Genomic DNA, 11943 nt, shown 5'->3' with positions numbered 1-11943 from the left:
GGAACTTGGTGAGTTAAACAGTGGCAAATGCATTGTTGAATGTGCAGGGCCAGAGCAACATGGCTGCTTCAAGCCCAGTTGGGACAAGAGTAGATGGGAAAGGGAGAGCCCCCTCCTTCCATACTGTTACATGCATTGGGAGGAAGGCACGTGTGGCTTTGTTACTGTATGATCATCCAATAATGGGAGTGCATTTCATTTTGTGAAGTTGCCCTCAGAACTTTCACATTCTCATCTCACTCTGAAAATAGAAATGTAATCATATTACCTCTTTGTGTGCTATAATGATCTCCCCGCCTTCCCCTTTCTGAGATTTTGCATTCTCAAGGTCTCCCTGAGGCTTCCTGGATGCAGTAACCATTCCGCTGCTGAATCACACCTGAAGGAAACACAAAACTACCTTTCAAGGGCAAGCTGTATCTGCTGAAAAGAAACAACTCTATGAATAGGTCTAGGGACAGAAGAAATGATGTGAGAAGTTGGCCTTGATGTTTAGGACGATGAAACCAACTGGGAATGCAAGTAAGAAAAAAGGCTCTTGCTGAAATGGCCCCATGTTGGAGATAAAAACAGCATGGAACTAGAGATCTCTCTTAGCTTTCTCAGTTGTTTTTGATCATAGCAGATGGTCACTTTTTTGGACTTTATTGTTGGGCAAGATGTCCATCACTATTAGACAGTATATATCATCCTCCTTGACTACCACGAGACCTGCAGGTTTGGGTGGGATCTCCCCTCTGCTCTCCTCCATTCATCTTGGTGGAGGATGCAGGGTGCCAAGTGGACTTTCTGCCTCTTCCTCTGGCCATGTCTCTACAAGTGGCTATGGAAGCAGCAGCTGCTACAGCAGTTTGCAAGCTGGCCTAGATGAAGGCTTGGGGGGAAACCTTAACTGGGGGGTTGTAGTGGGCAGTGGTGCCCTTTTGACTGGTTGTGAGAAGGAAATCAAGCAAAACCTCAACACCCACCTGGCTGTTTATTTGGACAAAATATGAGCACTGAAAGAAGCTAATACAAACCTGGAGTTTAAGATCAAAGGGTGGTACAACAAAGAAGAAACTAGACTAGGCCATGACTACAACCCCTATTTGAGGACCATTGAAGATCTCAGGAACAAGGTACACCTGAAAATCTGCATTTCTTTAGATGTCTGAGAAAAAATTGTATGCATTTCTAGGAGCCTTTCCTTCCAAAATATGCATATTTGTTAACTCTTTTGCTAACATACAATTTTCTCTAAGCATTTTCTCCTACCATAATACCACGTGGTATAATTTCCCCCCCCCCCAAGTATATTCGTATGCAGCTTTTTTGTCTGTGGGGGTGAGTGAATTACATCCTGAAATTGAGAAACACTCAGATTTCATCATATTGATTTATTTGTTTTTTTATATATTAAGTAAAAATATTCACAGGTTGCTTCTCATCACAACGGTTTTATGTTCATAATGGACTGATTATGAGCCAGCAACAGAGGAACAATATTTCAGATTAAAAGCTATCTGGTTTTTAAAAACCCAGATGTTAAGAGGATTTACAATAATTAGCTCTGAAGACAACATAATATGTAGACACCATTTTGGGGGCCTGGGACCCCATAGAAGGAGGTTATTTCACAAGAGGTTTCCACTACAGAGAAGGCCATCTCTGTGTCATTACCAAGTGCAGGCTGTGGATGGATCATGGCACCACCTGGAAGGCTGTAGGTGCTTGAGTAATAAAGTGCAACCTCTTTGAAGCTGAGCTCGGCTCCTGGTGATTTCATGGACATTGTCTTCCTTTGGGAGTTTTGCTATTTCCCAGTCTAGTGTACAGCCCTCTTATTTCCTGATGTTCTTCTGTCCAACACTAACAAGACCCAACCCTGCTTAGTTTTCTGAGGTCAACCAAAGTCAGCTAGATGCCACCACCTAGCTGTGGCAGGTTCCTGGAAGGCTGATATAACTGAATAAGTTTTTAAAGGTAACCTGAACCTGAGTTCATTACTGCTTTGTATGCTAATACCAACCCCTTGAACTTTGTTTGGTAGCAGACTGGTAAGCAGCGCAGATCATTTAGCATAAATACAATGTAGTTAATGAGACACTCAAGTCAGGGACCTGGCCAGTACATTCTGCACTGTCAATAAACTTTGGTCTTTTTATCTGTTTGGGAGGTGCACATTGGCCAGGTAGTTTACACTGAAATAAGTACCAAATGAACTCATGACATAACTAGATATTTACAGGTGAACTTAAGCAGAAAATGTAGATCAAAATACTTTCAGTCTAAAGCACACCTGTAGGAAATATGAGGCGTAAAGGATGCTTCACTTTCCCTTATTTGGTGACTACAATTCCCATCACAACACCCAGGGTTAGGAATGGGTGAGAGGGACCCACCTTCAGACACCTTCATCTTTCAAGTCTGCTTCACCTGCTTTACAGGGTGTTGTGAGGAGGAATGAGTGAGGTGAGGTGGGAAACACTTTGCATACGAAATAGGATTACAGAAAGGCAATGGGCTAATTTGAATGCAGCCTTTGCCACGGGGCCATCTAGCTCTTCTTACCCAGCTGTCATTGTTGTGAAGGTGAAGTGATACACAATGAAATGGGTGGAATTAAAGTGCATCATTACTTTTTTTCTATGGAGGATGGTTTTCCTCACTGGAGAAAGATCATATGTGGTGAGCTAAAGGGAAGAGCCTCTCCTGCCTAATTTGGGGGTGTGCGTTTGACTGAATCAATAAACTGTGGAGCAATACCTATACTAAAGCCTTTTCTGTGGTTAAGTGATAGGGGTTTTTTTGGGACAAAGATCTAATTTTTTTGTGCTAAGTACCCAGAAAAAAATCTTAGGCATCTGGCTTCCATTTTTTAAATAGCAATTTAATCTGCAGAAATCAGCAGGAGATGATTTTCCTGGAATGCTGATAAACCCGAAAGTCTGCTGACATCTACACATCAAACCAATGTTGAAGGCAGAAGAGCATGTTTTGTTAAAAAGGTGATCCTCAGTTAAAGAATGAGCACTTAGCTATGTGCATTTTTCTCACATATTTTATTATCTAATATTCCTGTATTGTTGATAGTTTGTACAGCCATTTGCTGTAGTTTTTCATTTGTTCTTGCTCCATCAACGATTCCATTTTACGATGAGATAGATAGATGATAGATAGATAATATTTATTTCAGTCAGTGGCCAGATAAAATTTTACAGATGAGGAAACTGCAGCTGAAAGGCAGTGGTAGATTTAAAGGCCATGCAACTCATATTCACTCAGCACAACACAAAGAACAGTCCACAGCCTATCCAAATCCATTACCTGAGCTATACATCTTAAAGGGGAACACTTGGGAAAGGTTAGGGCCAGCCTTAACATGAAGCAGCTCCAGGCCACTGTTTAGGATGTCTGTTTTTAAGTGAGTGAGACACACACTACAGTCTAAGCCAGTGTTTCTCAACCTCAGCAACTTTAAGATGTGTGGACTTCAACTCCGCAAATTCCCCAGCCAGCCATTGCTGAGGTTGAGAAACACTGGTATAAGCTAAGCAGGCACTTCAGGAGATAGTACTCTCCTGTGACATAAGGAAAGACTCAAGTTCTGATAAAAGATCAAGCAACATCCCAAAAGTAGAAATGTGGGATCAGCATCAGCAGCCAGATCATAGTGGGACTAACAGGGGTTAGGGCGCTGTTTATGTATGCTCATGTCAGGGTAAATGAGGAAGAAAAGGGAGAGTTAGTTTGCTGCTACTCACAGATAGACTGACAGGTATTCTAGCATAATGGAAGTTTCTCTCTCACAGCTCTCTACAACCCAGCTTCAACAGGGATGCAAGTTGAAACCATCTCCTGTATAATTTATGTAATGATGCTGAACCAGGTAAAGACATTTTTTAAAAAAATCTGAACCATCTCCAAATGCAGCTAGGTCTCTTTGATAAGCATCCTGTGCTGGACACAGAGATACACACTCTTAACTCCATAAAGTTAACTATGGTCACAGGGAGAGAAAGGTACTCTGTACATGCTCAAAAGAGGCCCTACAAAGCTCAACCCTAACTATTATGTGCAAATTTGATGGCGAGGAATCAGTATTTAAAAAGTTCAAACCACTGTCTTCTGTCTTCCTCTCAGATTCTTTCGGCCAGTGCTGACAATGCAAATTTAATCCTGCAGGCTGACAATGCTAGGCTGATCTCTGAGGATTTCAAGAGCAGTAAGTCTCAATTTTCTTGAAGGGTCGAGTATCTCACCCTTTGGTGAGAGGCCTTCAAAGCATCTGTATAAATGGAACTAGTGTGGCAAACTCTTCTTGCACACCTTTCTCCTTCATTCTGTGCCCGTCTTTATGTTTACAGAATCCAGACAGAACAGGCACTGCGTGTACGTGTTGAAGCTGAGATTTGCAGCTTGCACAAAGTCTTAGATAAAGTAGTCCAGGCCAGAGTTCATTTGGAAAGGCAACTTGAACTTCTAACTGAGGAGCTGCGTCAATTGAAAAAAAAGCACAAGGAGGTAAGGAGGTCCCACAGCCAGTTTCTCTCAAGCGGCATGTTGCTAAAATGGGAGCAGAAGTGTTTATTGTTGGGGAGAGGGTGTAAAAAAGAAAAGGTCAAGATAGTGGTTGTGACTGTGCAGTCTTGATCACAATCTTGAATTTTCTGACCTCCCATTGCTAATGCCCCTGAGCAGAAGTACTGTGCTGAAGTTCAATGTCTTTGAATCATCCTTGGGAAGTAGGTTGAATGTCAATCTTGTGATTGCAATTGCTGGCCCTGGATCCCAAGAACATGGATTTGTCTGTACTTGGCTACTGTTTGGCCGTGGTCCAACTACATGGAGAGATACAGTAAAGAACATCCTGTTTTAATTCAAATTCAAATTGTACCAACTTTTCCCAAATATGCATGCTATCATTAACACATTGCATTGCCAAATTTAGAGGACTGAGAATTTTGAATGATAATATTTGGAACTGCAAATTAAATGCAAACTAAATAAACTTCTCCCCCATATCTTATATTGGGTACTGGAGTGATCCAGTTGGTTGAATCAACCCTTAGAAATCCATGGAAAAGTTAATATATGGACTTCAGGAGGTTAAACGCAGCCTTATCCTCCATGAGTTTACATACTATATTCATCTATTAAAACTGATAGTGGGTAGATATCAGATCTTGTGGAGACATCTCCATCATTTAAATATGAGGGGAACTTGTAGCTCTGCAGGAGTTGCTGAACTGCAGCTCCCAGCAGTAAATTGCATGAATGGCCAATTATGAGGATTGCTGGTAGTTATGATCTAGAGGTAACCAGAAACCTACATGTTTTCCATCCCTGTATATGCGAAAAAAACAAAACGATCTCTTTTTGATTGTCCTACTTTTCTGAGCATGCTGTTTCCTTGGATGTCCCTAGGCTCTCTGTCCAATTTTTCTACATCATGAACAACTTTATTACTGCAATTTATTAAAATTATCTCACTTTTCTACTTAAAAGATACCTCTGCCATTCAATTCTGGCTAACAACTAACTATTCCACCTTAAAAGGAGATGAGACAAATTCTCGGGTGAAAACTAAACATTGCAAATGTGAAGAATACTCTCAGCTGGCATTGCCACTGATACCTGGATGACCTTTCTATTACAGGAAATGAGAGTTCTCCAAAATGAAATGAATGGAGAAATCACTGTGGAAATAGATGCCACTCCTGGCACAGACCTCACCAGGACCCAGGCAGAAAAGCATGAAAAATATGAGAGCCTGATAGAGAAGGACTAGAAGAATGCTCAGCAGTGGTTCATCAACAAGGTAAGTTTTCTTTTGATGAGTAGGCTTTCCAGGAAAAATGCTGAATATTTTGATGCTTACACTACGGTTGCTCAATTTCCCTTTCATTTCTTTGCAGTCTGAAGAGATGAATAAGCAAGTTGCCAGAAACACAGAGGAGTTGCAAGGTGGCAACTGGAGGTCATAGACCTGAGGCATACCCTACAAGGCTTGCATATAGAGCTGCAGGCTCAGAACAGTATGGTATGGAAATCTGACAGTCTTTCTACTCTCTTTTCCAGCCCTGAATTAAGAAGAGATTTGTGCAAGAAGAGATTTGTCCATTACTGGACAAGAACTCCTGAGACTCTATCCTGAGATGCTCTGCATTTCTAGCCACTGTATAATGATGATAATGGTGACAGTGATGATGATGATGATGATGATGTAAGGTTTTGACAACGCTATCAATATGCCCCAAAGTCCCAAGGTCTTTGATTTCCAAACTATCATTCTGAAGAACCACTAAGTTCCAGTGTGGGTGGATCAATTATAAAAAAGTCTCCAAAGTTTCCTGACATTCCTAATTCCCTCTTGAATTATGCCCTAGCAAGGAAGAAACTCCATTCACATAAAAAAATCAACAAATTATGAGACTGAAATGATATTTTCTTCTAAATATTTAGAAGATGACAACTCTTCTAGGAAGTGTACTTTTGTCCTCTGCCGCATTGGAAATAGAATTAAAGAATATTTGGGGTGCCCAAGAAGCATTAAGGGCAATGAGACTGCCATATGTTTTTAGAATGATTGTAAATGCCTTTATTTTTCCAGGCTTTGATAGGCAATCCTTTTTTGCTGAGTAGCATTTTGTACAGAGCTATTTGATATTTACTCCAGCCTCATTCTCTGTCTAGGCATCAAACCAAACAGGTGTATAAAGTCAGACCTTCCCAATTTGGCAGCTAACATGAAACCTTCAGATTGATGGGACTTGTTTAGCTGAGTGGAGCATCCAACTTCAGCTCCCGCTTCTAGCAGAGGCCACAGATCTTGGAACTCCTGAGTTGGACTGCCTCCTGGAGAACAGGGCATGGCCATTCATGGTCCAGACTTTGTTCTTGTCTATATCAAGTTTTTCTGTTTGTCACTTAGCAGGGCTGCTCTCTGTTGTTCATACTTCTAGCATCACCTTAGAGTACAATACAAAACTTTTTGGGGGTCAAATGCCACTAGTTGTCTTGTCAAATAAGTTGGGAGAAGTCAAATGTGGGTAGAGCAAGGGGAGCAAGGGGATCAAACACAAATGTGGGTGAAAATAGAATGTGAGTTTTCTTAACTCATCCATTTCTTTCGCATGTTGATTTCCTCCTGTGACCAGTTGCCCATCTTAGCCAGTCTTAAAATCACACTTTTAGCTTGAAGAATACTTGGAAATTATAAGTAACAGCTGAGGTGGCTGGCTTAGGTGGGGACAGACTGTGCACCCATGAATCAGAGGAGATGTATCCTAATTCTTCCCAAACTCTGGCTCTGACCCCTTTATGTCTTTCTTATTCATAAGAAAGTAGCTCTGGGAGATCCTCTGGCAGATTCAGAATTCTGTTATACTACCCTACTTGGCCAGATGCAAGTTCTGATTACCAGTGAAGCAGAGAACCTGGCTGGGCTGAGGTGGGAGATGGAGCATAAGAACCATACAGTACATTTAAGATATATTTTGTTAGCAAGATGCATCTGGAATGGGAGATCATGGCCTACTGTCAGCTGCTGGAAGGATAGGAAGCTCAGTATGTAAAAGGAGATTGCAACATTCAGATTTGAAACTGGTGCTAAAAAAGAAAGATTTGCAGAAGCCTGCAAGATGAAATATCTTCATTTTCCTGAAAGATATTTGGAAGGAGGTCTTGTATTGTAACTGCCAAGTCATTGATTATTGTTATTATTTTTTTTCAGTGAATTGCATGCCTGTGATTTTCATCAAGCTGTGGCTGCTATAAATGCAGCTTGATTAACACAGAAAGTGGCCACTGTGCAAAGCCTTGTGGCGGCTTGCAAATCTGGTACAGTCGTTGCCAAAGTGATGTCAATACAGAGGTCCTTGTATGCAATCCTGTTCCCTTTTTGTTCAGAAGCTCAAGGCAATATACATAGTGATTCCTCCTTCCATTTTTCTCCAGAACAGCAAGCATGTGAGGTAAGCTGGGATGAGAGAGAGTGATTGTCTTGAAATCCCTCAATGAATTACATGGCTGGGATGGCCTAGCATCTGGGTCTTCCCAGGACCAGTCTAATACTTTGGACTGCTATTATCTCATCTTATAGGCCTATGGCATGTTATCATTGTATGGACCATAGGCAACATTGGAAACAATTTATCCTTGTGCCATAAAACACTTGCTGTAGATTCGTTCCTTAGTTGCTACAACAGGGGGAGAGAATTTGCTGTCCCTCTAGAGCCCGCTCTGGCTACTTTTGCTAAAAATCATTAGCACTATTTTGTACCATTTTAAGGCAGGAAAAAAAATCTGTATAAGTTCTAAAATAATTTTGGTTAAAACACTGCATATCCAAAAATCCCTCCCAAAATCTAGGAAAACTGAAGATTATTGCCTCAGTCAGTGTGTTCCTTGGCCTCTCTCCAAAAGTGCTGCTTTTGGGGGAGATGGGCAGTAACAAAATGTGAATAATAAATAAATAAATAAAAAGTGCAGTACAAACTCATGTACCCACCCAAAGGTTGCCAATTCCTGAAGAACTGAAATGCCATCAGTCTTTTACCATGAGTAGCAACCACCACTGCTAGACGTAACATCCCGGTTTTACACTCAGACATATTGTAGTTTGTGCGGTTTGAGTTTTAAAGATAAGTTAAGGCTATTTTAGGAATCACACTACAGTTTTTATGTTTCCTGTCTCAAATGGAAGGAAACTGCATCATTCAGGACACACACACACACACTGCCCAACCTAATTAAGCCAACATGGGCATTCTCCAGATGTGTGGACTTCAATTCCTTGAATTCTCAACAATGGGCATATTGGCTGGGGAATTCTGGGAGTTGAAATCACACATCTGGTTGGGGGAGGATGTCTTAGGTTACTGTATGTGGCCCATTTGTAGTTTATTGCTTTGTACAGTGAACCCAGCCACTGAGATTTATTAAAAAAAAAAAGATGGTTAAGCAAGTCATAAAGTAGCACAGTATGTAAATCTAGCCATTATGTGGCATCTTGTTGCTATCAGGAATGGCGCTTGGGGTTTTTAATTGTCTTTGGCTTCTGAGGTGAGAAAGGGAAGGTGAATTTTCCAATACACTGGGGGTTAGGGGATTTTAGGGGCAAAATGAGTATGTTAAATTCTCCAGGGACTTAGCATGCCTATTGAGCCCTGTCCTTTGCAAGCCAAATGAGGAAGATACTGCATCTGGAAATGTGTGGTTTCAGTGTGAACTGAGAGTGCTTTGGGGGCAACATGCATGGGAAACGGTAGGCTGCAGATTTCCCACACTTTCTGTAGACCAAAGTAGCTGCAGGTGTTCTGGCTGACAAAACTTTACGAAGTCACTAATAGTCAGTGAGCAGAGGAATTCACTGTTAAAATCAACAGGAAAGATTCCAGGACAAATTTCAGATGGGTTAAATTTCTTTCTGGCAGCTGAAGCTCTGTGGACAGAACTGAAAATATTATCTGTTTCAGAGGAAGTACTGAGCTTGCCAGGATGGCAAATATAGTCAAGCCCAGTGGCAGCCCTAAACCAGCTGCCAATAACTGGCACGCTAGGTAAAAACATGCAATTATTGCTTTCCCCAAATATGCATTTTTAATTCATTTTTTCCTTTCAGGCTTTGGCACCCTACTTAGCATTTCCCTAGGCCAGTGTTTCTCAACCTTGGCAACTTGAAGATGTGTGGATTTCAACTCCCAGAATTCCCCAGCCAGCAAGGTTGGCTGAGGAATTCTGGGAGTTGAAGTCCACATATCTTCAAGCTGCCAATGTTGAGAAACACTGGCCTAGGCAATGGCTGGGTTCACTCATATGGGCTGGCCACCCCTGGTCAAGACATGAAAGTACTAAATGTGGTTAAGCTGTCACCAATGTTGTTCTGACACCTGTCTGTTCTCAGGTAGATTTTTGAACGTTGTAAGTTCTCAGCTTAGCTGGCATTGGTCAGCTCTGATTGCAGGAGTCAGATTATTTAGAAGCTAGCATCTCCAGAGAAGATGGCCCCACTGAAGGTGCCTCATCAGGCAGTTCTGTGCTTCTTCATCACTCTGCCTTCGTGCATTTGACATGATACTAGTAACGCTTTCAGTCAAGACTCCAGATCAGGGCCAGAGACTGCAGGAGCCGTGGGCATGATGTCTTGCCTTTGGTACTAGGACCTGGTACTTCAGAATCAATTATGCCAGAATCAGGTTATTGCATTCCATGTGGCAGCAGATTCTGCTTTGGTGGATTGCTGCACTTCTTACTAAAAGAAATTTGTAACATTTTTGGTCAGATTTCATCCTCTCATTCCCATCCAGTCCTCAAATATTCTTGGGAGCAATTAGGAGGACAAGACTCAGAATTAGGGATGACATTTTCTCCAGTGAAAGTTGAGTTGCACATTGCATTGGAACACCACAAAGTTGAGATGCTGCTATTGCTAAGGAAGTCTTCAGAATTCAGAAAGAGGTAAATGAGACCATCATGGCTCACCTTTTAACTGTGATTCACCTGGATGAGATAGAAGCTCAGTGTGGTAATGATGAATATCCCTTGGCACAGCTGTCATGAGCTTTAGCAACCAACTCTGCTTTGCATTTTCCACCCACCCACCCACCCACCCACCCACTCCCTTCACATTTGATCATATCAGGCACAGTTTTCACAGACATAGGTTCTTCTCTGTAACACCTTTCTTTCAGGAAATAATTTGAATGTAAAGGTACAACTTTCCACCTGCAAGCATTAATGCAAGAGCCATTTACATCATTCACTTCTTTTATGAATTAAGGATCAGGCTACCGGGACTGACAATCTCTTCAGGACATGATCCCTGTTGTCTAATGTTATGAAAAGTTGCAAGTGCTCCCCCCGCCTTTTTAATTACATTTTTCTTAAAAAAAAAAAGATCTCACAATTACCACTATGGGATCTCACAGATCAACACAGTTCTAAGACTATCACAGATGTCACAAGGCCTGAGGGGGTTGTGTTTCCACTCTGTAGTCTACCTTCTATTCTATAGAACAGGGTTTCTCAACCTCAGCAACTTTTAATGTGTGTGAACTTCAACTCCCAGAATTCCCCAGCCACCATGCTGGCTGGGGAATTCTGGGAGTTGAAGTTCACACATCTTAAAAATTGCTGAGGTTGAGAAACCCTGCTTTAAGTCAAGGATGGGGAGCCTGGGCTCTCCAAATATGCAGAACTGCACTCCCACCAGTTCTATCTGGCATAGCCAACAGTCAGCAATATTCCACACATCTGGATGGTCACAGGGTCTCTCAGTTAATGAGGGGTAGAGAGTGTTCAAATCTGAAATGTTACGCACGGAAAGGGATTTTAAACATCCAATTGTTTGCAGTCTTTCCTATCAGTTCCTTACACTTTCCCTATTGTTAAAAGTAAATTTGGAAACAGCTACTTCATGGAATGATAGAATGTAAAAATTAGGAGACACCTTGCAAATTATCTGGTCCAACTCCCAGTACAAGAATTATGTCCCTGTCCAGCTGTTCTAAATATGGATGAATTTATAGACATCCTGAAAAGTTTGGGCCAAGTAGGAAATAGTTTACCTCCCCTTCAGCAAAACTGGAGATCAGATTCTGGAATGTGCTCTGGTTATCAGAATATCCAAATATATTCTGTAGTTACTCATTGGTAAGAAGCACGCAACCTGTTCAGGCACACCTGAATCCTATTACTTTCCTGTATTGTAAGAATTTAGTACTGGAAACCAACAACCCATTTATACAGAACCATTCCCCCTTCCGACATATAGGCTGTGATCCGTAGAAGCCTCCTGTCCTCACCTTTTTTTAAAAAGAACTTCATTACTTTTCAGAGTATAGTTAAAATACAGAATATAGAATATAGAAAAGTTAGAGTACAGGACTAAAGAAAAAAGAAAAACTATAAAAGTGCAAAATAGAGAGAAAACAGAAACAGAAAGTGACTTCTGACCTTCTC

General features: G+C 41.4%; 1 pseudogene; it reads left to right on the top strand.

Annotated features, from left to right (window-relative positions):
• Positions 1 to 659: 659 nt before the first annotated feature.
• Positions 660 to 7954, top strand: LOC134496331 (keratin, type I cytoskeletal 14-like; annotated as a pseudogene).
• Positions 7955 to 11943: the final 3989 nt, after the last annotated feature.

Source organism: Candoia aspera, chromosome 4 (assembly GCF_035149785.1).
Source record: "Candoia aspera isolate rCanAsp1 chromosome 4, rCanAsp1.hap2, whole genome shotgun sequence".
NCBI classification, from domain to species: Eukaryota; Metazoa; Chordata; class Lepidosauria; order Squamata; family Boidae; genus Candoia; species Candoia aspera.
Note: the sequence above shows the minus strand (reverse complement) of the source record. Positions and strands in the feature narration are given on the sequence as shown.